The sequence below is a fragment of the Cotesia glomerata genome, linkage group LG6, assembly GCF_020080835.1.
Source record: "Cotesia glomerata isolate CgM1 linkage group LG6, MPM_Cglom_v2.3, whole genome shotgun sequence".
Taxonomy (NCBI): Eukaryota; Metazoa; Arthropoda; class Insecta; order Hymenoptera; family Braconidae; genus Cotesia; species Cotesia glomerata.
The window spans coordinates 18,658,352-18,684,750 of NC_058163.1; the positions used below are offsets into that span (position 1 = coordinate 18,658,352).

General features: G+C 30.9%; 1 long non-coding RNA gene across 1 annotated transcript; it reads right to left on the reverse strand.

The window, feature by feature from the left end:
* Nucleotides 1-54: 54 nt before the first annotated feature.
* Nucleotides 55-26,056, reverse strand: LOC123266703. The gene is made up of 3 exons (XR_006509840.1): nt 25,528-26,056; nt 3,706-3,711; nt 55-67 (listed from the first exon to the last, which is right to left on the reverse strand). It is a non-coding gene; the product is annotated as an uncharacterized LOC123266703 (long non-coding RNA).
* Nucleotides 26,057-26,399: the final 343 nt, after the last annotated feature.

The following is a 26,399-nucleotide window of genomic DNA, read 5'->3' on the forward strand; positions in this document are numbered from 1 at the left end:
AACTATTTGCAATATTATAATTAGTTTTTAACGTCGTCATTAAAAACAAATTAAAATATATTGTAGCCTTTTGTCAAATTAAAATCAGAAATTTACTTTTACACTTATAATACTTTACTTAATTTCAGAATTTTTTAAATATTTATCGAGCTTTGTAATTATATAAAAGATTTTAGTAACTGTTCGTGGCTTAAAAATAGAATGATGTCTAAGTTTCCTGGTATTAGTAAGTATAAATGATTTTTTTGCAGTAATATTTACTGATAATTAATTAAAATTTTTATACTTAAATATTGAATGAGTATAATGTCAATATTAAAAGTAAAAAATAGTAACAACTATCAGTTGAATTTAATATTAAATAATTATTATCACGTTAAATTATTTTTATCAGAGACATCACCTAGAAGGGTGATTTGAACGAAACAGTTGCGCGCGCATCACCGCCAGTCGCTCGGAGCTGCGCGGACTGCGTCGGTAACTCACTCAGCTGTTAGCATTCGCTTGTAAAAGTTTATTAATTATTTTGGACTAATAATTAATTGATTTTTATAAAAAAAAATGGTTGGTTCGTATGAACCAATAATGGGGCTTGCCAAAAAAAAATATTTCAGGCAATCATCTTTATTAACTATAATATAAATAGCGATTAAAGTATGACCTAGCATCGATTTGCACACCTTTTTGCTAATAACTAATTTGCTGTTACTCATGCAGTTTGGCAAATAGCACCATTGAATTCCTCACATTTTTTTACATAAAAATTAATTAAGTTTGTCCGGTTTAGAATTTTGTTGCCAAACACTTCGTAGTAGGGACAGTAGACTATTATAATTTGACAGTTGATAAAATTTCTCTGTTTTCTAATTGTCATTGTGACGATATAGATAGTTTGTTATGACAGTGTAAAAGTGTTATGTCAGTGTCCGCTGAAACTTGCTACAGATGTAAAGCTGTCGTAAAGACTGCATTCACCTGTGAAAATTGTGTTAAATCATTTCATCAAAGTTGTGCTAGGGACTACATGAAAGGTCGGCCTCCAACTGATTGTTGTAGAACTCAGTTTGCATATCTTCCGAAAATTCTTGACTTAAAAACTCAGAATTCAAATAATCGTCTGAATTCACTGAGATCAGTAAAGTCCCAAAACTCTTCAACATCAAGTTTCAAATCAGCGAAGTCCTCATCAAATTCATCAAACAAATTAACCAACGAAAAGTCACAATCAGGTTATCCATCACCAATTACTCCAACGTTTCTATTATCACCGAGTCGTGATACTATTTTCTCACCTGCAACAATGAGCACTGCAACGACCAGTGACAATCAAAATGAGAAAGAGTCAACTACCACAAATTCAATCCCAATTGCTGATACAGAATCTCAAGACACGCTACCTGAGGGATGGTCTACTATGTCAAACTCTGAAATGCTAACAGCAGTAATGCGATCTTTATCTTCTCAAAAAGTAGTATTAGCTCAGATCCCTAGTTTAAATAGTAGCTTAAAAACTATGTTTGCTAAAATAGATAATCTTGGTAAGCGTATAGACAGCCTTCAAAATGAACAAACCAAGGCTAAAGAAAAATTAGCTGATTTGAGTAGTAGTATAATCACGAACTCACAAAAAATAAATGATGTCAACTTGGAATTTGAAGCTCTGAAGACAGAATCAACTGAAATGGCCAAAACTCTGGCGGGTGTTTTACAAAGTAAAACTTCAACATCTTCGTCTTCGTCTGAGTTAGTAATTTCCGGTATTCCAGAGTCAGTCTCAACAGGATCAACACCAATGGATATTGCTTCAAGTGTATTTAAAGAATTAAATATTTCAGAATTAATTCCTAATATACTCTCAATTAGGAAAATGGAGAAGAAATCGACTAATGTTGATAGTTCTACTAGAAATCGTAATATTAATTATGTCACTAATGTTACTAAATCTAGACCGGTTTTGCACACTTACATTCTTAAAATGAAATCACCCCAACTTCAAAATCTGGTTCTCATATTATACTATCAGTCATATATAGAAGACCGGGAGGAAATCTTTTAAATAATTTCTTTGATATCCATTCAAAATTAACTACAAATTGCAAAAATTTCATTATTACAGGTGACCTAAACTGTGACCTACTAGACTCAACTTATATCTCCAAGCACCTAAAAACATTTATCTCAGAACTATCAATTCATTGTGTACCTTATAACTCAACGCATCATATTAGGAATAAAGATTCTTGGTTGGATGTAGTATTATTAGATAATAAAAGTAAACTTGGGTCATTTTATAAATCGAATCAACCATTTATCAACGGCCATGATTTTTTATATTGTGAATAATTGCTCGAGGTTCCTAAGCAAAATAAAAAAATAGTTACATACCGGAGATTCTCTGACTTAAATTACACTGCGTTATTAAACTCTCTTATGCTGTCGTTAAATATAGGAAGAGACCCTCTGAATGATCTCGATCCAAATTCTCTACTTGATATTTTTCAAACCAATGTTTTAAATGTCCTCGATGAGTTTGCACCATTATACTCGCGTACAGTCTTTCGTTCGCTTAATCCATGGTTTACTAAAGAATTAAAAATTAAATGTAGAGAACGTGATGCTGTTTATAAAAGAGCAAAAAGATATAACGATACGGATCTTTTTCAACTTTTTAAAAGAATGAGGAAAGAGCTGAAACACGAAATAAGTCGTGCTCGTGAAAATTATTTAAAAAACTCTCTGTCCAATCTATCTTACGGAACTCAAATTTGGAGTAAGCTAAAACACCTAGGCCTTGTAAAACGTACTACATCTTCTCCTCTAAATCATTTCGAACCGTCTGACCTAAACGAACATTTTGCAGCTATGGTACGTCGACATCCAGCTTGCGACCATCAATTTGTAAATTCACTTTTCCAATTACATAAAAATAAAGTGAATTCTTCCTTTACTTGGACTGAAATAGATATAGTTGATGTGACTAAAGCTCTACACTTGACTCTTCAAAAATCTAAAGGGAATAGTCCAGATGGACTTGATCTTAGATGGTTAAAAAATCACGTTCCTCAAATTTCAATCTTTCTTACAGCATTTTTTAATCGGTCATTAGACACTGGAGTTTTCCCTCATGCATGGAAAGCAATATTTATAATACCCATCAATAAAGTAACTCCCCCAAAATCATTATCAGATACGCGCCCAATAGCCAATACATCCCATTTGAGCAAGATTTTTGAGAGAATTATTGCAAATCAGGTAATAAGCTACTTAGAAGATAATGAGCTGCTTGATAAATATCAATCAGGGTTTAGGAAACATCATAGCACTCAATCAGCCTTACTAAGACTTATAGATGATATTAGGCGTTCCATGGATGAAAACAAGCTAACTTTTATTGTCCTATTTGATCTAACAAAAGCTTTTGATTATGTTAATCCAAGAGTAATTTTGACTACACTAGTTGAACTCGGTTTTTCGAGTGAGACCATTTCTTGGTTTTTCTCGTACTTGACCAATCGAACCCAATTAGTTGTAAATGAAATGGGCTTACCTGTAAAATTCCTAGAAACTACCTCTGGAGTCCCACAAGGCTCAGTTTTTGGACCGATATTATTTTTAATAGTAATGAACTCGGTAGCTAAGCGATTAATTTATACAAATTATGGTCTGTTTACGGATGATCAATTCATTTACCTTCATTTCTATGACTATCAACTACAAGACGCTATTAGACAAATTACGATTGATGCTCAGGCTGTTGCTGATTGGACAAGAGAGAATGGCTTGCAATTGAATCTATCTAAAACTAAAACAATGATACTTGGCTCAAGTACTAAGCTGAAAAAGTTACAAGCAAATGGTATTCCACCAATTTTTATTGACGGATTCCCACTTCCTTACGTAGAGTCAACTAAGTGCTTAGGTCTTCATATCATAAATAACTTATCTTGGAGTTTGCATGTATCAAAGACTGTAAATAAAATTAATTCAGCGTTATATAGTTTAAAAATAAGAAAAAACATCTATACTAAAGACATTAGGAGGTTATTAGTCTCAGCAACTATATTACCACTTATTGACTATTGTTCTATAGTATTAACTAGTTGTACTGCTGATGAGAATTGCAAATTACAACGTTCATTAAATACAGCGATTCGTTTTATTTATAATTTGAAAAAGGATGAACATATTACACCATATAGACGAGAGCTTGGATGGCTATCAGTAAAAAGCCGCCGAATGTACTACTTAGCATGTTATTTTTATAAATTGTTGAATATAGGTAAACCTAGCTACTTACGAGAACTATTTATTGAAGATATTGATACTAGACATTCTGTAAGACTTGCAGCAAAAAAAAATTATGTAAATTTCAAGTTACCTAAATTTACGACAGCTATTTATGAGTTATCATTTGTAGTTACTTGCATTCGTCTTTGGGAAGATTTACCAATCGATATGATAAATGCTCCCAGTACAGAAATTTTTAAAAATAAGCTTTATGATTACCTTTTTAATCTAGACATCTAAATCCAAACTAAATTTTCAGTTAAATCTCTAAAATTATTAAAATCAGTAAAAGTTATTAAATCACTAAAATTATTAAAATTAAAATCTTTAAAATCATAATCATAAATATTGTAATCTATTAGTTCTAATTCTCACTTAAACAGTTTCTTACAAATTAGCATATAAGCAATATTACCTTTACTAATATTTTATTATGAATAATTATATATAAGTTCTAATTTATTATGTTTAAATTAAAAATTTAAAATGTATTGTATTCACAAAATGTATATTTTTCTTTTGCCATCTGGCCAGTGAAGGCTTTGGCATAAATCAATAAATTCAATTCAATTCAATTCAATAATTATATTTTAATAACGAATGGTTGCAAAGGTAATTAAACCGTGCGAAGAAAAAACAGATGATTATCAAAAGTCATTACGAAAATATGAGGCTCGTGTTTGATTTGAATCATCTTCAATCCTTTTATTGACACATCTTGGAGCTGTGAATGTACCATTGGAACTTCATCAAATTTTATATTTAATGAATCAAGTACATTCTTAAATTGGTGTACGTATATATCTCCGGCAAAATTACAAAATTTTGTAAGTAAAAATACGTTTAACAAATTTTTAAGAAAAAAATTATTTAATGTTTAAATGAAACAAAAAATGTTATGGGAATAAAAAAATTTTTATCGCAAACTATGATTTACGTAGATTTTGCTTCGTTATGTAATTGATGAGTTATTTTTTTAATATTTTCAGTTTGAGTTGAAAGAAGAAATGAACATGGTCGCCTCACATCAACACGGTTAATACACACATCAAAGGTGTTTAAACGTGTACTTAGCTCTATTCACTACAATGCTTCTGGGTGTGACAGAAAAGCATCAAATACTTCGATTAAAAATTAACATCTTAAATTTCATATTTGGTCATGGCAAAAATCTACATAAATACCATGAAAAATGTATAATTGATTAAAAATAAATCATAATTACCTTTATTTGTAGTAATATACAAAAAATTGGCAAAATAATTTACTGATGTTACTGTTCCTAAACGAGCGTAATTTGGCAGTTTGTAACTTTTTTCAATTGCGCTTAATCTCAGTTCGCCTTGAGAAACATTTATGTATGCAACATGAAGATCGTTATCTGTTATTGAAATTAATAATAACAATGTAAATAAAAAAATTTCTCTGCATCCCATGTTTCCTTAAAATTCAACTCTTGAAAAAAAAATGAAAAGTATATACTTAGGTTATTAAATGAAATCACGAGATTTGAAGTTGGAATTATGAATTGGCATTTAAAAACATTTGTATTTTCAAATAATTTCAGAGTATAATTTTCCTCATTAACATCAATATTCATTGGCACTTCTAAACATTCAGAAATTTCTACAATCGACACTGCTAAATGAGTTTTCAATTTATTGTCTTCGAGATTGTTGTTGATATCACTACTATCCCTGTTGAAAATATCCAATAGATTCCAATAAAAAAAAATCATATCGGAATCTAATGTGCTTTTGTCGCAGTAATTCCTGTTATATACCAATACCGAATATAATGTGGAATAATCCGATAGGGCGGATAAGTTCTATTGGAATGTATGCGTAAGATTATTTCTTATGTGGACATCCAGTTACGCCAATTGACAAAGTTTATTTTATGTCAATAGATGGGAGTGTCCAGATAAAGTCTGTTGTGTCTTTTACAAATTTCAACAGGATGATTCTTTCAGAATTTACGACTTACACATCTAGTCCTTATCAGGATTCCCACAATCAAATGACAATTTTTCTATCGGTACCTATTTGTCAACAGTTATTGAATAAGACAAGAATTGTGATTGGATTTCCAGATTGGGCATAGCTTGTAATCTAATGAATTTAATAAGGCAATTTTATTAAAGTTTACAATTCATATGTCTGGCTTTTATCAGGATTTCGACAACTTTTTCTATCGGTACCTATTTGTAAACACTTATTAAATGTGAAAAGAAGTGTGTTTGGACTTCCAGATTGGGCGTAGCTTATAATCTAATGAATTTAATGAGGCGATCCTTTTAAAGTTTACAATTCATATGCTTGGATTTTATCAGGATTTCGACAACTTTTTCTATAGGTACCTATTTGTAAACACTTATTAAATGTGGCAAGAAGTGTGTTTGGATTTCCAGATTGGGCGTAGCTTATAATCTAATGAATTTAATGAGGCGATCCTTTTAAAGTTTACAATTCATATGCTTGGATTTTATCAGGATTTCGACAACTTTTTCTATAGGTACCTATTTGTAAACACTTATTAAATGTGAAAAGAAGTGTGTTCGGACTTCCAGGTTGGGCGTAGCTTATAATCTAATGAATTTAATGAGGCGATCATTTTAAAGTTTACAATTCATATGCTTGGATTTTATCAGGATTTCGAAAATCAAATGATTTTGTGGCAAAGTATACAAAAATTGCTCAAAGTTTTAAATAACCATAATATTTCAAGGCCAAAAACTTTATTCAATCCTGATAATGTTCATGAGAATAGTAAGATGGAGTTCTTAAAGTATTATAACGTGAGCGGTATTTATAACGTTTGTAAATTTCTAAATTAGTCAGACGTCTCCAAGTCTACAATACTGACTTCACATATTCATTATATACACCACCTAAATACTTTTATCGATACATACAAATTCACATTATAATGTGATGGACAAGAAGAAAAAGTTACTATAAAAATTTTGCACGACTCATGATGCGAAGCATCCACCTCGTCTAATTAATTTGCGCATTATTCGATATATAATTTAACGGAGATTAATTCTGTCACTGGTAAAAATGTTATTAATGAAAAACTAAAATCAATAAAAATAATACACATGAGTATTTGTATACCTACATATATATATTTCCGTATCAGTAAATGTTCTACTGACGTCTATGACAGCTTGGAACATTAACTATTTTCAACTTCCCACAAAGAAAATCGAAGATTTTCAAAAATCGAAGATTTTCAAAAATCGGGAAGTGATTGGTTTTACCCCGTTCAACAAAAATCGAGATTTCAATAGATCTCGACGTTTCAAGGTCTCAGGAAGCTTTCCTGACTCCCCCCACGATGGTGTGCGTGTGTGTGTGTGTGTGTGTGTGTGTGTGTGTGTGTGTGTGTGTGTGTGTGTGTGTGTGTGTGTGGATGTATGTAAACCTCTCATAACTTCCGAACGGCTTGACCGATTTAATCACGGTTGGTGCCATTCGAAAGAGCTTGATTGAACATAGATTTTGAATACAATTTAGACCGATTCGGACCGGTAGATTTTGAGAAATTTCAAAAAAACTACGAAAAATGTTTTTTTGAAATGTGGTTTGTTGGAATAACTTTCAAACGACTCTACCAATCAATTCCAAAAACTAACCAGCTCGTAACATTGAAAAACTACGTCGATTGCCACCAAGCCAGTCAAAATCGGTTGATTCGTTCGTGAGTTGTCGTTGACGAAAGAATACCGAAAAAAGTGTTTTTGCGGAATTACTTCATAATTCCGAATTTGATCAATCTAAACTTTTAAATTCATTATGAGGCTCAAAAAACTGCGTCGAATGTCGCTAACCACGTACAAAGCGGTTCATTCATTCAAAAGTTATTGCGGTTTGAAAATTCAAAAAATAGTGTTCTATCAAACCTTTATCAGATTTTTGAGCTCGAAGAGCTCAAAAACATCGTGCGATTTTAAGCACCTAAGTATGGAATCAGCGGGGAGTTGCAGGGATGGCCTTCAGGGTCAACCGCTTTCCTAATTTATTTTTTTATTTATCCAACGAATGATCATTATGAGTCGTGCACTTTTGGATTCGCTACACTTTATTTAATTTATTTAAAATTTAACGTGTGTTACAATAAGATAAAAAAATAATTAGATTTAGTATTTTTTTTCCTGTTCCATGGAGTCTTCTTCACCAGCAGAGTTCGATTCCTCATCAGATTCTTCTGAGGAACTTTCTGAAGAGCTCACCTCTCCTACCGGCGATTTTTCCAAGCCAGTTAGTAGATTATCGTGGGTATTATCGATATTGGTTGATGTATAGAGTTCAGAAGTTTTTTTTATAACATGTTTTTGAATCGCTTTCTTTTCTATAACAAATATATTAAATAAATTTATGTAGAATGTATTTGAAAATTTTTTGAGATCGTTTTCAACTTTGTAACTACACTGTTTAAAAATATTGATTGAAAAGAATTAAAAATGATGAAATTCGAATTTTTTTCAATAATTTCAATTCTTTCCTTTGTATATATAGATATGCAGTTTGCATACAGAGACCGCTTCTCAATTCTTTTCAATCAGTATTTTTAACCAGGGTAATAAAATGTGTCTTAATAAGATTTTTTGAATACTTTTAAGATCTTTGTTTGCTTGTCTTGGTGGCCGGATGAGGTCAGATATTTTTTGACGAATGTATTCTTCATATGAATCGACTTCCATCATCAATGCCTGACCAGTCATGTTTTTTTCATTTTTCAAGTAGTATTCAAAAATATCTAAACAAAAATTTGAAATTTTTAATTTCAATAATGAGAAAACGATCAAATTCATTTTTTCTTACGCATAAATACTTCAAAATCAACTAATCCGTTAATAATCAGATTTTATAGAACTATGAACTCAAAAACAGTAGAAAATTGTTTAAAATGCACTAATAACAATAAATTTTTACTTAAAAATCAATAATATTGAACTGAGGGATTTATTTGGTAGAAAAGCATGATTTTTAATCAAGAAAAGTTCTGTAACTAAAGAATTTCGCTTGACTGAAGTACATTTTACCGGTTTTATATTTACTTTCTCATTCGATCAATTTCTTTTTATTAGTGAATTTTAAATAGATAAATGTTTTTTTGTTTTTTGTTTACTTCATCAATTACCTCGTATAGCGAGAGCTTTTGTGGGATCGATAGCTGGTCGTGGGATACTTTTGGTTTTGTTCGAAGCCTTGCCTTTAACACTATGGGATTTCAGGTACTCTACTCCGAATACAGATACTGCAATATTTTTTACCACCATTGCTAGGGATGACCCTGCAGTGTAAATATCATTATTAAAAGTCGCTTGTGGTAACCATATTCCACGCCCCAAGTGGATCTACAATAATAAATTTTATAAGAAATATGTTAAACAGAATATAAGAACTATCTTTGACTTCAAAATTGCTGGACAAGCGTCAAGGTTTAGTAGCCCTAAAATATTCAGAGTAATGCAAATGAATAAAAAGCAACATCTATGAATGTACTTAAATATTATTATAATTAAGAGATAAGAATATTCACTATCGTAATGAATTTAAATGATACTGTTTTCATTACATACAATAATATTTCAGCTTAGAGTTTTGACACAATAAATACAGCTACAATATTATAATACAACTATTATATTTATTACCATATCATTGTCAACTCGAACGTAGCCGACTGGAGGTGGTCGCCGAATGTCATTAACGTCAATTGGAGTTTTAGATAATTTAGATGTTTCGTTAGCAGCTAAAAAATTAAAAAAAAAAAAAAAAACATAAAGCCTTAATAGTACGAATGTAAGACACTCATTTAAACTAAATTTAATGTTTTTAGTAAATTACTGCGATTGTTTTGAGCATTAAGCGATTGTCCATTAATAAAGTTTGCGATTTTATGGCATTAAATCACATCTCGATTTCTTGATGCTCATACAAATAACAAAATCACATGTTATAAAAAAAAATTTACTATAAAAAGATTATGAACATTTTTGAATGAAGAAATAGTATATATATTTATATATGTAGAGATATAAAATCGAATTCGTTCATGGAGGCTTCTAGTATAGATTTTCTAAATTTCGAAAGAATGTTAATAAAATGAATGTTGTATAATAAATTTTCAACTCTAATTGAAAACACTAGAAGAACCTTCTATGTTTTGGAAAACTGTGATCGTCGTAGAATTCTATTATTATATCATCATCCCATCGCTAGATAAACTTAGTAGGGGTGTGCGAATATTCGAGTTTACGAATTATTCGCCTTGAATTCGAATCGAATTATTCGATTAGAATTTCGAATCGAATATTCGAATAGTTTGAATAATTCGAATTATTCGAATAGTTCGAATAATTCGAATAATCCGAATAATTCAAATAGTCGTTTTCTGTTGATAAACTAACTAATTTTTGTGTAAAAATTACTTCGTTTTATTTTATTTGACTATATAAAGTCTTCATAATTATTTGATAGTTAATAAGTCTGCTTATTCTTTGTAATAAATATTTCTTGGTGTATTCGGACCCCCTCGCTCAGGGGCACTCCACCATTTTGATATTTCTTTGAGAAAATTCCATTTTTTTTAAAATGAGATCTACGATACGATGTATCTCATTGACGGAGTATCAATATAGACTACATTTGGAAATTCTATGGCCTTATCTCTAGCTAGGATTATTTAAATTAATTTATTTTTCTTCACTGAATTAATTTGATTCTACTTGTGTGTTAATTTTATATTATACTAAAAATTAGTACTATAAAACTTCTATATAAAATCCTTTATTAAAAAGTTGATGAAAATGCATGTGGGTACTTAAATGAAAGCTCTTGATAAATGTAACATCGGGATGAGCTTATATCTTTTAAATGTCAATAATTAAGAAATGACCTTGTATCTTGTGAATTACTGACATTTTTAAAGATATAAGCTCACCCTGACATTACACTGATCGAGATCTTTCATTTGAATACCCACGCGAACTTTTCCATGTATTTTATACATATGTTATTTCTCTTATTTGTGAAATATATAAAATATATGAAAAAAATCGTGCGCGTACTCAAATGAAAGGTCTCGATGAGCATAACATCAGGATGAGCTTATATCTGAAAAAATGACAATAATTAAGATATGACGTTGTATTTTGTCCACTGATGATATTTTTAACGATATAAGCTCATCCTAGCTTATACTGTATACTTATATATATATATATACTAGCTGTTACCCGCCCGCTCCGCTGGGCACTTTATAGAATTGTATTTTGAGATCTAGACTTGAAATTCAATTGGAGTATTGTTCTGACTTGCACAGATTCAAAATTCTATCGGATTGGCCTGTACCTTTTATCCATGTCATAATTCTAGCGAATATCCATTGTAACTTTCAATGTGCAATCACTATAACATTCCCGTGGCTTTCTCCAAAAATGAATAATCATTTTTGGATTTACGATTTTAATTTTTGATTTTACGAAATCTCTTAAAATGAATAGCCAAATTTCTTTTCCACATCTCAAGTGTTTAGAAAATGTTTTCATTTTAATCTGTTATATTCCCGCGATCCCGTAATAAGAACAATTCATTGGTTATGTGATCAGCAAAAATAAAATGTATGCAAAATACTTAGTCCGTTGACTATATAGCTACATGTAAAGTTAAATTTTAGAAACCTTACAATGACTTTTTCGCCGCTGCCAAGGAGACGATTGTGGTAAGAAAATATAATTATTAAAAAAGGAAAATATTTTAATCCATTGACCTTGGAGGCCATCCCTGTAATTACCTGTTTCTCTTAAGATTCTATCAAATTTTATATCTCTAGGAAATATATTTGAAGAATATGAATTTTTTGACAACTATCACTCCCGCACTCTTATGTTAGAGAGAAATTTCGTAAGATCCTATTCGAGATGATTTTTACATTAAAAATAAAATATTCCAAGAAAACTTCGAGTCCATAGAAACTTGTTTTGAAAAGAAAGATTTTCATTGTTAACGCCTCCGCAGTCCCTTTGGAGTTGGAATTTGATAAAATTCATTCTTAGCTGAACTTGACATGATACATGAAGACTCCCACCAAATTTGAAGTCTGTCGAAGTTACAGTTTGGAAATTAAAATTTTAGATTTTAACACCCACCCCCGCAATTCCTATCGGAAGTAAAATTTATTGAAATCCATTTTGAGATGATCTCTACAGGAGAAATAAAAGATTTCTACCAAATTTAGAGTTTTCAGAAGCTATATTATGGAAATAAACATTTTTTATTGTCAACACCCACTCCCGCGATCCTTATTGGAGGTGATTCGTTGTAAAATCCGTTCTTAGATCATTTCTATATCACATATAGAAGACTCCTATCAAATTTGAAGTCTATAGGAGCTATAGCTTTGAAATTAAAAATTTTAATTGTAAATACCACCCCCGCAAACCCCTGTGGGTGAGCTATCGTAAAATTCGTTCCTATATTATTTCTACATCTCTTACAGAAAATTCCTACCCAGTTTGGAGTCTATTGGAGCTATAGTTTGAAAACGGAATTTTTTATTGTTAACGCCCCCGCAATCCTCTTTGGGGTAGGATATCGTAAAATTCGTTCATAAATTATTTTTACATCATGTACAGAAATTTCCTATAAAATTTGGAATCTGTAGGAGCTATAGCTTGAAAATTACAAATTTTTATTGTTAATACCCACCCTCGCAACCCTCTGTGGGGTGGGATATCATAAAATTCGTTCATAAATTATTTCTACATTACTTATAAAAAATTCCTACCAAATTTGGAGTCTGTAGGAGCTATAGCTTGAAAATTGAAAATTTTCATTGTTAATACGCACCCTCGCAACCCTCTGTGGGGTGTAATATCGTAAAGTTCGTTCATAGATTATTTCTAGATCTCTTACAGAAGATTCTTACTAAATTCGGAGTCGATAGGAGCTATAGTTTAAAAATGGGAATTTTTGATTGTTAACGCCCCCGCAACCCCCTTTGTGGGTGGAATTTCGTTAAATCCGTTCTTAGCTGACTTCTACTTGGTAAAAAGAATATTCCTACCAAATTTCAAGTCTCTAGGTCTTATGGTTCCAGAGATATCGTGATGAGTGACTATATACGTGGAAATCTCATATATACATAGATGTGGGTGAGTGCATGGATGGATGCGTGGGTGGATGTGTTGGAGTGCGTGGGAGTATGTGGGTGGATGCGTGGGAGTGGGGGGGTGGATGCGTGGGATGGTGTGGATGGAGAAGTATTGAAAGCGTAGAGTTGATGTTATACATTTTTCCGACTTCTTTATAAGCTAGAAAAAAAAAAAAGAATGACGAAAAAACGATCGTCTTTTGTTTTATTGATGGAAACAAAAAACAAATGACTACACACATAAATTAATAAAAAAAATGGGAATTTTCTATTGTTAACTCCCCCGCAAGACCCCTTGTGGGTGAAATTTCGTAAAATCCGTTCTTAGCTGACCTCTACTCGGCAAAAGGAATATATATATATATGAGGGTCGATTAAGAAAACCACCAGTAGTATTTAAAATAAAAACCTATGGCGACTAAGACCTGGAGTGAAGGTATCAATTAGGTAAGGTCATTGGTAGATTTAGGGTTGATTAAGAAATCCACCTGTAGTATTAAAAATCAAAACCTATGGAGACAAAGACCTGGAGTGGAGGTATCAATTTAGTAAGGTCATTGGTAGATTTAGGGTTGATTAAAAAATCCACCTGTAGTATTTAAAATAAAAACCTATGGAGGCAAAGACCTGGAATGGAGGTATCAATTCGGTAAGGTCATTGGTACATTTAGGGTTGATTAAGAAATCCACCTGTAGTATTAATAATTAAAACCTATGGAAACAAAGACCTGGAGTGGAGGTATCAATTTGGTAAGATCATTGGTAGATTTAGAGTTGATTAAAAAATCTACCTGTAGTATTTAAAATAAAAACCTATGGAGGCAAAGACCTGGAATGGAGATATCAATTCGGTAAGGTCGTTGGTACATTTAGGGTTGATTAATAAATCCAACTGTAGTATTTATAATAAAAACCTATGGAGGCAAAGATCTGGAGTAGAGGTATCAATTCAGTAAGGTCGTTGGTACATTTGGGGTTGATTAAGAAAGCCACTAGTAGTATTTAAAATAAAAACCTATGAAGGTAAGCACCTGGAGTTAACGTATTAACTCGGTAAGGTCGTTGGTACATTTAGGGTTGATTAAGAAATCCACCTGTAGTATTTAAAATAAAAACCTATGGAGACAAAGACCTGGAGTGGAGGTATCAATTAGGTAAGGTCATTGGTAGATTTAGGGTTGATTAAAAAATCTACCTGTAATATTTAAAATAAAAACCTATGGAGGCAAAGACCTGAAATGGAGGTATCAATTCGGTAAGGTCGTTGGTACATTTAGGGTTGATTAAGAAATCCACCTGTAGTATTTAGAATAAAAACCTATGGAGGCAAAGACCTGGAGTGGAGGTATCAATTTGGTAAGATCATTGGTACATTTAGGGTTGATTAACAAATCCACCTGTAGTATTAAAAATAAAAACCTATGGAAACAAAGACCTGGAGTGGAGGTATCAATTTAGTTAGGTCATTGGTAGATTTAGGGTTGATTAAAAAATCCACCTGTAGTATTTAAAATAAAAACCTATGGAGGCAAAGACCTGGAATGGAGGTATCAATTTAGTAAGGTCATTGGTAGATTTGGGGTTGATTAAAAAATCCACCTGTAGTATTTAAAATAAAAACCTATGGAGGCAAAGACCTGGAATGGAGGTATCAATTCGGTAAGGTCATTGGTACATTTAGGGTTGATTAAGAAATCCACCTGTAGTATTAATAATAAAAACCTATGGAGACAAAGACCTGGAGTGGAGGTATCAATTTGGTAAGATCATTGGTAGATTTAGGGTTGATTAAAAAATCTACCTGTAGTATTTAAAATAAAAACCTATGGAGGCAAAGACCTGGAATGGAGATATCAATTCGGTAAGGTCGTTGGTACATTTAGGGTTGATTAATAAATCCACCTGTAGTATTAAAAATAAAAACCTATGGAGACAAAGACCTGGAGTGGAGGTATCAATTCAGTAAGGTCGTTGGTACATTTGGGGTTGATTAAGAAAGCCACTAGTAGTATTTAAAATAAAAACCTATGAAGGTAAGCACCTGGAGTTAACGTATTAGCTCGGTAAGGTCGTTGGTACATTTAGGGTTGATTAAGAAATCCACCTGTAGTATTTAAAATAAAAACCTATGGAGGCAAAGACCTGGAATGGAGGTATCAATTCGGTAAGGTCATTGGTACATTTAGGGTTGATTAAGAAATCCACCTGTAGTATTAAAAATAAAAACCTATGGAGACAAAGACCTGGAGTGGAGGTATCAATTTAGTAAGGTCATTGGTAGATTTATGTTGATTAAAAAATCCACCTGTAGTATTTAAAATAAAAACCTATGGAGGCAAAGACCTGGAATGGAGGTATCAATTCGGTAAGATCATTGGTACATTTAGGGTTGATTAAGAAATCCACCTGTAGTATTAAAAATAAAAACCTATGGAGACAAAGACCTGGAGTGGAGGTATCAATTTGGTTAGATCATTGGTAGATTTAGGGTTGATTAAAAAATCCACCTGTAGTATTTAAAATAAAAACCTATGGAGGCAAAGACCTGGAATGGAGATATCAATTCGGTAAGGTCGTTGGTACATTTAGGGTTGATTAAGAAATCCACCTGTAGTATTTATAATAAAAACCTATGGAGGCAAAGATCTGGAGTGGAGGTATCAATTCAGTAAGGTCGTTGGTACATTTGGGGTTGATTAAGAAAGCCACTAGTAGTATTTAAAATAAAAACCTATGAAGGTAAGCACCTCGAGTTAACGTATTAACTCGGTAAGGTCGTTGGTACATTTAGGGTTGATTAAGAAATCCACCGGTAGTATTTAAAACAAAAACCCATGGAGGCAAGGACCTGGTGTAGAGGTATCAATTCGAAAAGGTCGTCGGTGCATTTAGGGTTGATTAAAAAATCCACTGGTAGTAATTACAATAAAAACCTATGGAGGGAAAGACCTGGAATAAACATTCGAAGTTCGTCCAAAGTACCAGTGTACTGTGGATACCTCTAAAAGTTTCAAGCACCAGTATTAAAAGTCAAAAGCTATGAAGAAAATCACTCAGATATATTTATTTCAATGTTTTCATTTTTCCGCAAATCAGCGCCATCTGTAAAAAAAATTTCTCCGATAACGAAAATTAAATTTTTATAGTTATTTTTTTAATTACCAGAGGCCGCTAGTTTGATTTTCGCTGACTGGGACAGTAAAAAATGGGACAATGATCAACTGGGACATTGCTCAGCTGGGACAATGACATATTCCCTATATATAGATTTATTGGCACCAGATGTACAGCTTGTCTAACAAACTCTGATACATCTTTCGCTTAAATCTACTTTTCTTACACTAATTTTATAATTTATTATTTTATTTTAGTATTCCAACTTGATAGTTAATCTATATTTCAATCTATAACGCTAGTAAATACTTTCTTCGACTTTGGGTCGTTTCCTTAGTTTCAGTTTATCGCATATGGGTCATTCCACGTCAAATCGACCAATAGTTGGACTCGACCCTTTTCGATTTGGATAAATTTTGGTAAGAAGTTTTTTTTTATCCTATAACGAAGTTCTGCCAAAGGAAAAAAATTAAAAAAATTTTTTTCAAAAGTTATGCAAAATCCAAAATTTCACTATTTTCCATATTTTTTAAATTTATGTTTCAAAAATCTCGAAAACTATTGCAATTAAAAAAATCGCTTATGGTAAACTTCAAAGGGGACACTTGGGGCTATTAAAAAAAAAAAATTTCCAAAAAAAAATTTTGAAAAATCTCCAATTTGTGAAATTTTGAATTTTTGAAAATTGTCAAAATTGACCGTCGACAATAAATTTTTGGCTCAAATTATTTATGTACTACCTTATACCAATCTTAAAAGATCCTGAAATTTTTTGAACTGTGTTTTTTGTTTTTTCAAAAATATGAATTTTTGAAATTTGTTAAAAAAATTTTTCTTAATTTTTTTTTTTTTTAATCAGTTTGGCAAATCGCGTAATTTTGATATTTTGAACAGTTGAAATTTCATTTAGTGGCATAATGATGAGAAAAAACATTAATGATATTTGTTTATTATTGGTTATTAATTTATTTAATAGGGCTTTTACGTGTAAGTTTACTTGACATTCTGTTACGAAAATTTTTTTTCTTCAATGCTTCAGTTACTGTTGTTGCTCCTTTTCTTTTTCTTAACCTGAAAAATGTTAATATGACTTAAATCTTTAAACCCAAACTTAAAATAGATAAAAGTACTAACACAGAAATTTCAGATTTTTACCTGCTTTTAATATCTGGTTCTTCAACGAACTCGTAGATATCTGTATTTTTTAACCGGAAATCCTTTCCTTCCTCAGATGAGGATGAGGTTTCTACTCTCATCACATCACTTGAAATGGGAATAGCGGCATGACAATTTCGGATTCCTTGTACTGGCAGAGCATTTTTAAATCTCTGGTTAAGTTTTTTTTGAGTACGCTGAATCTGCTCATTTGAAACAAAATCACAATTGATTCCGTGAACATTTTCTTTTGCCCATTGGAATAGCTCATCAGGTGTTTGAATTTGGTCGTCAGCTTTAGATTGAGGTTGGCTCTGTCAACCTTCCGTTTTAATGTTCCGCCTAAACCATCACTTGGACCTTTTCCATGTGAAGTTGCAAAATAATGCCATTCCGCTGGTATTTGAAAATCTTCCTCATGATGCAGCAAGTTCAGCAAATTGTACCGATTTTTATATTGAGATGCTGCACCATCCGAAAAATAAATTATTTTAGAAATGTCTGGGATTTTATTTTTCAGAAACGATGTCAGTACTTCCTGGAAACTATAAACTGCTGTTGTATTATGCGTCAAGTTGTCTGAAATGATTATCAAATTTAGAGGTACTATATTGTCGACATTTTCATCAATGGATCTATAATAGCAAGCAAATGGATGGATTGTCGCTTGACTATTATTCCAATAAGCTCCTTGGACACTGTTTTGAAGTAAAATGAGTAATTTTCTGAGAAGTCAGCAACAACAAGTACTTGTCCAACTTCGAGATTCTTTTTCGTAGTTTGAAAAAATTCAGCCTGTTGACGAGCAATAAAATCATGCTGAAGGAATTTTGGAATAGATTCTACCAAATTATCAACGAAATCATCAGTTGATTTCACAATCGTTTCCAAAGAACATCGATCTACTTGAGTCCATTGTTTATACGTTATTTCATCTACAAAGTTATCATTGAAAATATTTTCGATCGTTCTTCTTAATTTTGTCGAGCCAGGACAGTTACTACAGGTTCCCAAATAGCAGTCACTGTAGGCCGAGGACAAATAACCATTTTCAAGCAATCTCGATATGAAGAAAACGGTTGACTTTCATCGCTACATTTTAATTTGTCAAGTTTTGCACCATGAAATGACAGTTTAAAATTTTCGTGAATGAGACAGACACAAACTACGTGAGTGCCAGATGAACCTGCTAGAACACATTCAGGGGGTCTCAGACTAGCAAATTTTGAAAAACTGACTTTTTCAAATGGGTATTTCTGCTTGAACAATTGATAAATTTCATTTAAATTACCCAAAATCAGCTGCTTTTGTTTTGGAACCCGTTGACCATTCTCATGAACAGATTTAAATTCTTTTTACCTGGTAACTCTCTACTTACATCTTGATTTCGATAAAATTGTTGAATTTTCTCTTCAGTAGTTTTTAATAATGAATGACCTTTGTTTCTTTGTGGAGTGAATAGAATGCCATCTTCACTGACTTTTTGTTTTACTTTTTTTCACCATGTATGTAGATGCTTCAAAACATCAACAATTTTTTCTGTTGACCAACTTAAAGGCAAAACAGATAAAATCTGTAATTTTTCACTCACTTTGCTGCAGTTATTAAATTTTTCTTTTAGCTGATTTATTATTTCTTTTCCGGTTAATTCAGGAGTATCTTCAATGTTCAATTGTTTATTTTTAATTGTGTCAGAATCATTTTCCATAAGATGTTCAAAGCATGATTGCAGTTTCGATGTCATCTCATGATATTTCCGTTGAGCGTATGTTTTTGATCGATCTAAATCTTTTTTTTTTACAGGAGATAAATTAAAAATTTTGGCAATAGAATTAAGGCGATCTAGATGTATTTCAGTAGGTGTAAAAGTTTCACCGGTTGAGCTGCACATTTCAGATGTTGAAGTTGTCACATTTGACAACTGCAAGTTCTCAGATAAATTAGAGGACATTTTTTCGTCCACCAGGCTTTGAATTAATATTGGAGTTCCTACTTGGTCAGGTGTTTCGGATGGTTTTGATGATTTGGAAACGGAATCTTCAGAGACACTCTCAACTAGTTGACTTTCTTCGACATTCACAGTTTTTTCAAATATTTCAACTTCATTTTGATGTTCTGGTAATTCACTATAGACTCTTTTAGTACACGAAATGCATAGTTTACTTCCCGGTATAATGGAAGGTAACCTAATCTTACACTGTTCGAACAATTTTAAACTGACTGGTCTCAAAGATTTACGAACTATACTGTCATGAAGTTTAAAGGGATCAGCACAAGATTTTTGATTTGAAGTATATTTGATACGATACTGTTTGTCATGTTGAGAGCAAATAAAACTAACATCTGTACCACTTCTAGAATTCAGAGTAATCTGATCTTCGTCAGAAAAATCTTTGCAGTTAATAAATTTTTCTTCAGAGCATATTTCATTCTTAAATAATCCAATCGAACACTTTTTATTTTCCATCACTAATCTCTTATTTTTTCTGCACTCAAAATTTTAACTAGATAATGTCCTCAAATTAAACATTTGATAAGATAATTGTTATAAGTTTAGAATTTGAAGAAAGAGTTATTTCTAGACACTTACTTAGAATGATGACTGTCTTCGAAATAAAAATCAGAAAGGTTAACTTTATCTTACACGTAAAGATTCAAACGTCACGCCACAGATGTCACCACTTCTTCTACTTTAACATCAAATGATAATACAGGTGTCAGTATCATTTTTTTTACGAGTTTTATTTTGAAAATGATCCCAAAAAATGTCATTAATGTTTTTTTTCTCATCATTATGCCACTAAATGAAATTTCAACTGTTCAAAATATCAAAATTACGCGATTTGCCAAACTGAATAAAAAAAAAAAAAATTTAAGAAAAAATTTTTTTTTAACAAATTTCAAAAATTCATATTTTTGAAAAAACAAAAAACACAATTCCAAAAATTTCAGGATCTTTTAAGATTGGTACAAGGTAGTACACAAAAAAATTTGAGCCAAAAATTTATTGTCGACGGTCAATTTTGACAATTTTCAAAAATTCAAAATTTCACAAATTGGAGATTTTTCAAAATTTTTTTTTGGAAATTTTTTTCTTTAATAGCCCCAAGTATCCCCTTTGAAGTTTACCATAAGCGATTTTTTTAATTGCAATAGTTTTCGAGATTTTTGAAACATAAATTTAAAAAATATGGAAAATAGTGAAATTTTGGATTTTGCATAACTTTTGAAAAAAATTTTTTTAATTTTTTTCCTTTGGCAGAACTTCGTTATAGGATAAAAGAAAACTTCTGACCAAAATTTATCCAAATCGAAAGGGGTCGAGTCCAACTATTGGTCGATTTGACGTGGAATGACCCATATAGCAGATTCTTTTCAAATTTGGAGCTTATAGGAGCTACAGCTCGAAAATTTAAAATTTTAATTGTTAAAACCCACCCCCGCACCCCCCTGTGGGGAGGGATATCGTAAAATTCGTTCATAAATTATTTTTACATTACTTACAGAAAATTCATACAAAATTATGAGTCTGTCGGAGCTGTAGCTCCGAAATTTAAAATTTTCATTGTTAACGCCCACCCCCGCAATCCATATTGGGGGTAGGCTGTCATTAAATCCGCTCTTGAATCATTTCTACATCCCGTAGAACAGATTCTTACCAAATTTGGAGTCTATAGGAGCTACAGCTCGGAAATTTAAAATTTTCATTGTTAAGACCCTTCCCCGCACTCCTCTGTGGAGTGGGATATCGTAAAATTCGTTCATAAATTATTTTTACATCACTTACACAAAATTCATACAAAATTAGGAGTCTGTAGGAGCTAGAAGTCGGAAATTTTTAATTTTCATTTTTAACGTCCACCCTCGCAATCCATATTGGGAGTAGATTGTCGTAAAATCCGCTCTTAGATCCTTTCTACATCACATATAGGAGATTCCTACCAAATTTGAAGTCGATAGGAGCTATAGGTTAAAAATGGGAATTTTCTATTGTTAACGCCCCCGCAACCCCCCTTGTGGGTGGAATTTCGTAAAATCCGTTCTTAGCTAACCTCTACTCGGCGAAAGGAATATTCCTACCAAATTTCAAGTCGCTACGCCTTATGGTTCCAGAGATATCGTGATGAGTCAATATATAGGTGGGAATCTCATATATATATATATATATATATATAAAATGTATTGCTTATTGATGGCCTTGAGGGAGCTTCGGCTCTAAGGACAAATAAATATATATCTATCTATCTATCTAGAGTTACACTCATGGAGACTATTCATTCTAACCTCCAAAAATATTTTCGTCATAAAATTTACATCAATAAGTACTTATTTTTGTAAATTTTATGAGACGAAAATTTTGTTGGCGATTTTATTTTTTTACTAGTGAGGATTTAAGATAATCGTGCCGTCATTTATTCATGACTACTTCATGGCATTGAAAAGGACTCTATACGGAACTCCTGTTTCACCATTAGATTCTAGTAAGCTTCGTTACAAAAGTAATTTTGATTCTTAACATAGAACAGGATTCTATATGGACTTTCTGTTTTCCTATTAGATTTTAGTAAGCTCTGTTAAAAGATTAATAAATAATGTATTTGAGAATTTTTCTTTTTGTTTCTTAAATAATCAAATATTTTAAATAGTTAATTGCACTTACACCGAACTTAAAAATGAGTATACGCAACGTTCATATCCACGTTCATGAAAAATAAAGACAATTTCATTATTTCTTTTAATCTTAAACAAAAAATCTTTTGTTAAAGTGTTGTTTTAATCCGTCTCAACCTTCGAATAAAATATGACATTAAAGTTAGCAGTCACTTAACCATTTTTTTTAACAAACAAGTTTGTTTGAAAAATTTATCTTGAAAAAATTACATGTTTAATTTTTTTAAATTTCTACATGTCTATTTTTTTTTTCCTAATTTCTTTTGCAATAATTTATTTGTTGCCTAAATTCTTAAAATTATTAACTGTCTGCTAAATTAATTTTCATGAATAAAATTTTATTGTTTTTTTATATTTTTTGAGCTAGTTAAAACTTATTTATTGTTTAAATTATACGCTTAATTTTCAATCATTACGTTTCAGTGACTGCATGCTCAATAAAACAATTGCAAGACATAGGATTGAGCAGATTTCTATGTGAAGTTCCTGTTCTACCATTACAATACATTGGATCCCATTGAAAAGATTTACAAACTTCTTGTGCATTTTGAAATTTCCGAATATTTAATAATTAATTATACTGACTTTGCAATATAAAACGTTTTATAATGCAAAGTCAGTATAATTAAATATTATAATATTAAAATATCATTAAATATTCTGGAATTTCAAAATGCACATGAAGTTTGTAAATCTTTTCAATAGGATCCAATATATTGTAATGGTAGAACAGGAACTTCACATAGAAATCTGCTCAATCCGATATCTTGCAATTGTTTTATTGAGCATAAAGTCAATGAAACGTAATGATTGAAAATTAAGCGTATAATTTAAACAATAAATGAGTTTTTACTAGCTCAAAAAATAAAAAAAAAACAATAAAATTTTATTCATGAAAATTAATTTAGCAGACATTCAATAATTTTAAGAATTTAGATAACAAATAAATTATTGCAGAAAAAATTAAGAAAAAAAATCGACATGTAGAAATTTAAAATAATAAAAAATGTAATTTTTTTAAGATAATTTTTTCGAACAAATTTGTTTGTTAAAAAAAATAAAAAAATGGTAAAGTGACTGCTAACTTTAATGTCATATTTTATTCGAAGGTTGACACGGATTAAAACAACTTCAACAAAAAATTTTTTGTTTAAGATTAAAAGAAATTAATTATTAACAATATTTGATTACTTTAAACACAAAAAGAAAAATTCTCAAATACATAATTTATAACTCTTTTAACAGAGCTTACTAAAATCTAATAGGAAAACAGAAAGTCCATATAGAATCCTATTCTATGTTAAGAATCAAAATTATTTTTGTAACGAAGCTTACTAGAAACTAATGGTGAAACAGGAGTTCCGTATTATTTAAAAAATTGTACGTATAATTTTAAAAACTTATCAAGTACGAGCGAAATTTTTTTACTTCATTTTTTTAAATAATTTTTTCAACAAAAAAAATTCTAAAAATTTTTAGATGTCGGTTAACTTTATTGCCATTTCTTTTCAATGCCATAAAGAGTATACTACATTAAAATCAAAGGCAATAAATTTAAAGATTGAGAAAAATTGTACTTACATATTATAGTAATTCACTCTTTACTGAATTAATGCAGGTTTTCCAATAAACGGACTTGACGACACTTGTAAGATGAAAACCACATTCACTACAACAATAGCTCAGTCACTTGCACTTGCACCGGCCGGTGAACGACTGACTAAATTTTAGCGGGCAACTTCCAGGTTCTTTGTTCCCCCTTCCCCTCTTACCCAACCCGTAGCGACCAATTGTTTTAGTAATGCTTATTGGATTCTAATAGTTTAGCTGGAACCCCTCATAGAATCCCGCATCTAACACTTTTTTGATAACCGCTATTATTAATACTTGAAGATCGAAGAAGTTATGTATGACAAAGCTACAGTGCAAAATAAATTGTAACGGGGTGGTTAGCCCTGTTCAATTGGTCACCCCTTTCCTCTTTGAAAAGGGCGCCACTGGGATTTTATACTCGGTGTCCCAGAAACCGGGGAGCATGAGAAGGAAAGATCGGGTCGTGAGAAGTTGAGAAAGGCTGTAAAAGTAATGCTGAGAACCAATTATTAACAATTCAATTATTTATTCAATATAAACAATTTAATTCTAACAAAATTTCTTAAAATATTGCCCTTAAAATTAACCTATCAATCACTAAATTGTGAGAACCTCTCACCTACGCAGGCACTTGCCAAAACTTACAACTAAATATCATTAAATTCTTTTAAACATAGATCATTACGCATCTATCTTCTTAATTTCTTAACTCAATTTTAGACCATTACGCATCTATCTTCTTAATTTCTTAACTCAATTTTAGACCATTACGCATCTATCTTTAATTTCCTAATTTAATCATAGACCATTACGCATCTAGATTCTTAATTTCTTAAACCCTCGTCTAACTGACGGAATAACAAACAACATATTTTACCCAATAAAAACTTCTTAATTATTCAATTATCTGAACTAATTTCACATAAACAACCTCGTCTACCTGACGGAATACCATATAATACCATAATTACCTAACTTCCATATAAAATCGTCCACCGACGCTAACTTCATTCTATAGAGTTCTCTACTTTATTCATACATCTTAATTACCAATAAAACTGAATCTCAAAACTTCGCATTTTCCAAAATTACCAAAATTACGCCTAACAATTACTTAACACAAAATTCCGACCTTCGATTTTAATTCATTAAATATATTAATCCATAATAAATACATCTTCTTAACTAAATTCATTTCCAACTTACTTAACCAAATTTTCTACTAAAGTGTTATGTAAAAAATATTTAATTTAGGATAATTAATTAATTTTACATTTAAAATATTTAATGTGTTTAAGTATTTGGTCCTAGCGTGTTAGGCTAATAGACCGGGAACTTCCGAGTTTAATTTATTGAGAATGATAGGTTTGTTTGAATAAATTGATGTAGTTGAATAATTTTAATACATATATTGTTTAAGTCCAAAATTAATATCATTAGTTAAGTTTACAATTATTACACAGTGATTGAAGTTAACTTTTCTTTCATATAACGATTTTTCAATATTACTAAATTCACAAATATTAATAATTTAAAATATACCTGATAAAAATTGATGAACCTTGTTGATTTAATTTGATTTAGTTGGTTTCACTTTACGATTTTACTTTACCTTTACAAATGATTTACTTTCTATACAAAAGATTTACACGTGGTCTATTGAGACTTATTTAAACTATGTACGATGTTAACACTAGGACGTCAGGACAACGAGAGAGATTTTTTGGTGACAATTGCAAGGTGTCGAATTTTAGGGCGTTACTAATTTCCACTCATTGGGGGAAACAAATGTCCAATTATGTGTCTATTTTCTTGGGCCCTTACCCTCTCTCTTAAATTTGTCTAAAAATGTTGCATGAGTCCCTGTACTTGGATCAGAGTGCAACATGCTTTCTCACTTACTCTTATGTTCTATTATTCATCTATGTGTTTGTGTATACGTAAGCGCATTTACGCATAGACAAAGACATACATTTGTACTATCTACATTAATTTATTTATTAAAATCATATGAATAAATATGTACTCGAATCTAACATTTCTTTGAATTTAATTATTTATTTGTAGAAATATTTCTGTTTTATCGTTTTATAAATTTGTTGTATTATTTTAGAATTCAATTGTTTAAAATTTGTTTATTTTAAATTATTTAACTTTCAAGTTCTATTTTTTTTATTTGTTTCTCATTTCATATTTAATTTTTGTTGACTAAAAATTATTTTGGAAATTGCATTATTAAAATTTATTTCGATATTTGTCTCAACACTAAAATTTTGTAATTAAATTATTCTAAAATCTTTTGGTTTAAAATAAATCTTTTTATCTAGTGTTCTTTATCTTTAAGTATTTCTTATTTTGAGTTTAAGTGAGTTAGCTTACGTATAACAAAACTCCCATTCATCTATTTAATCTCT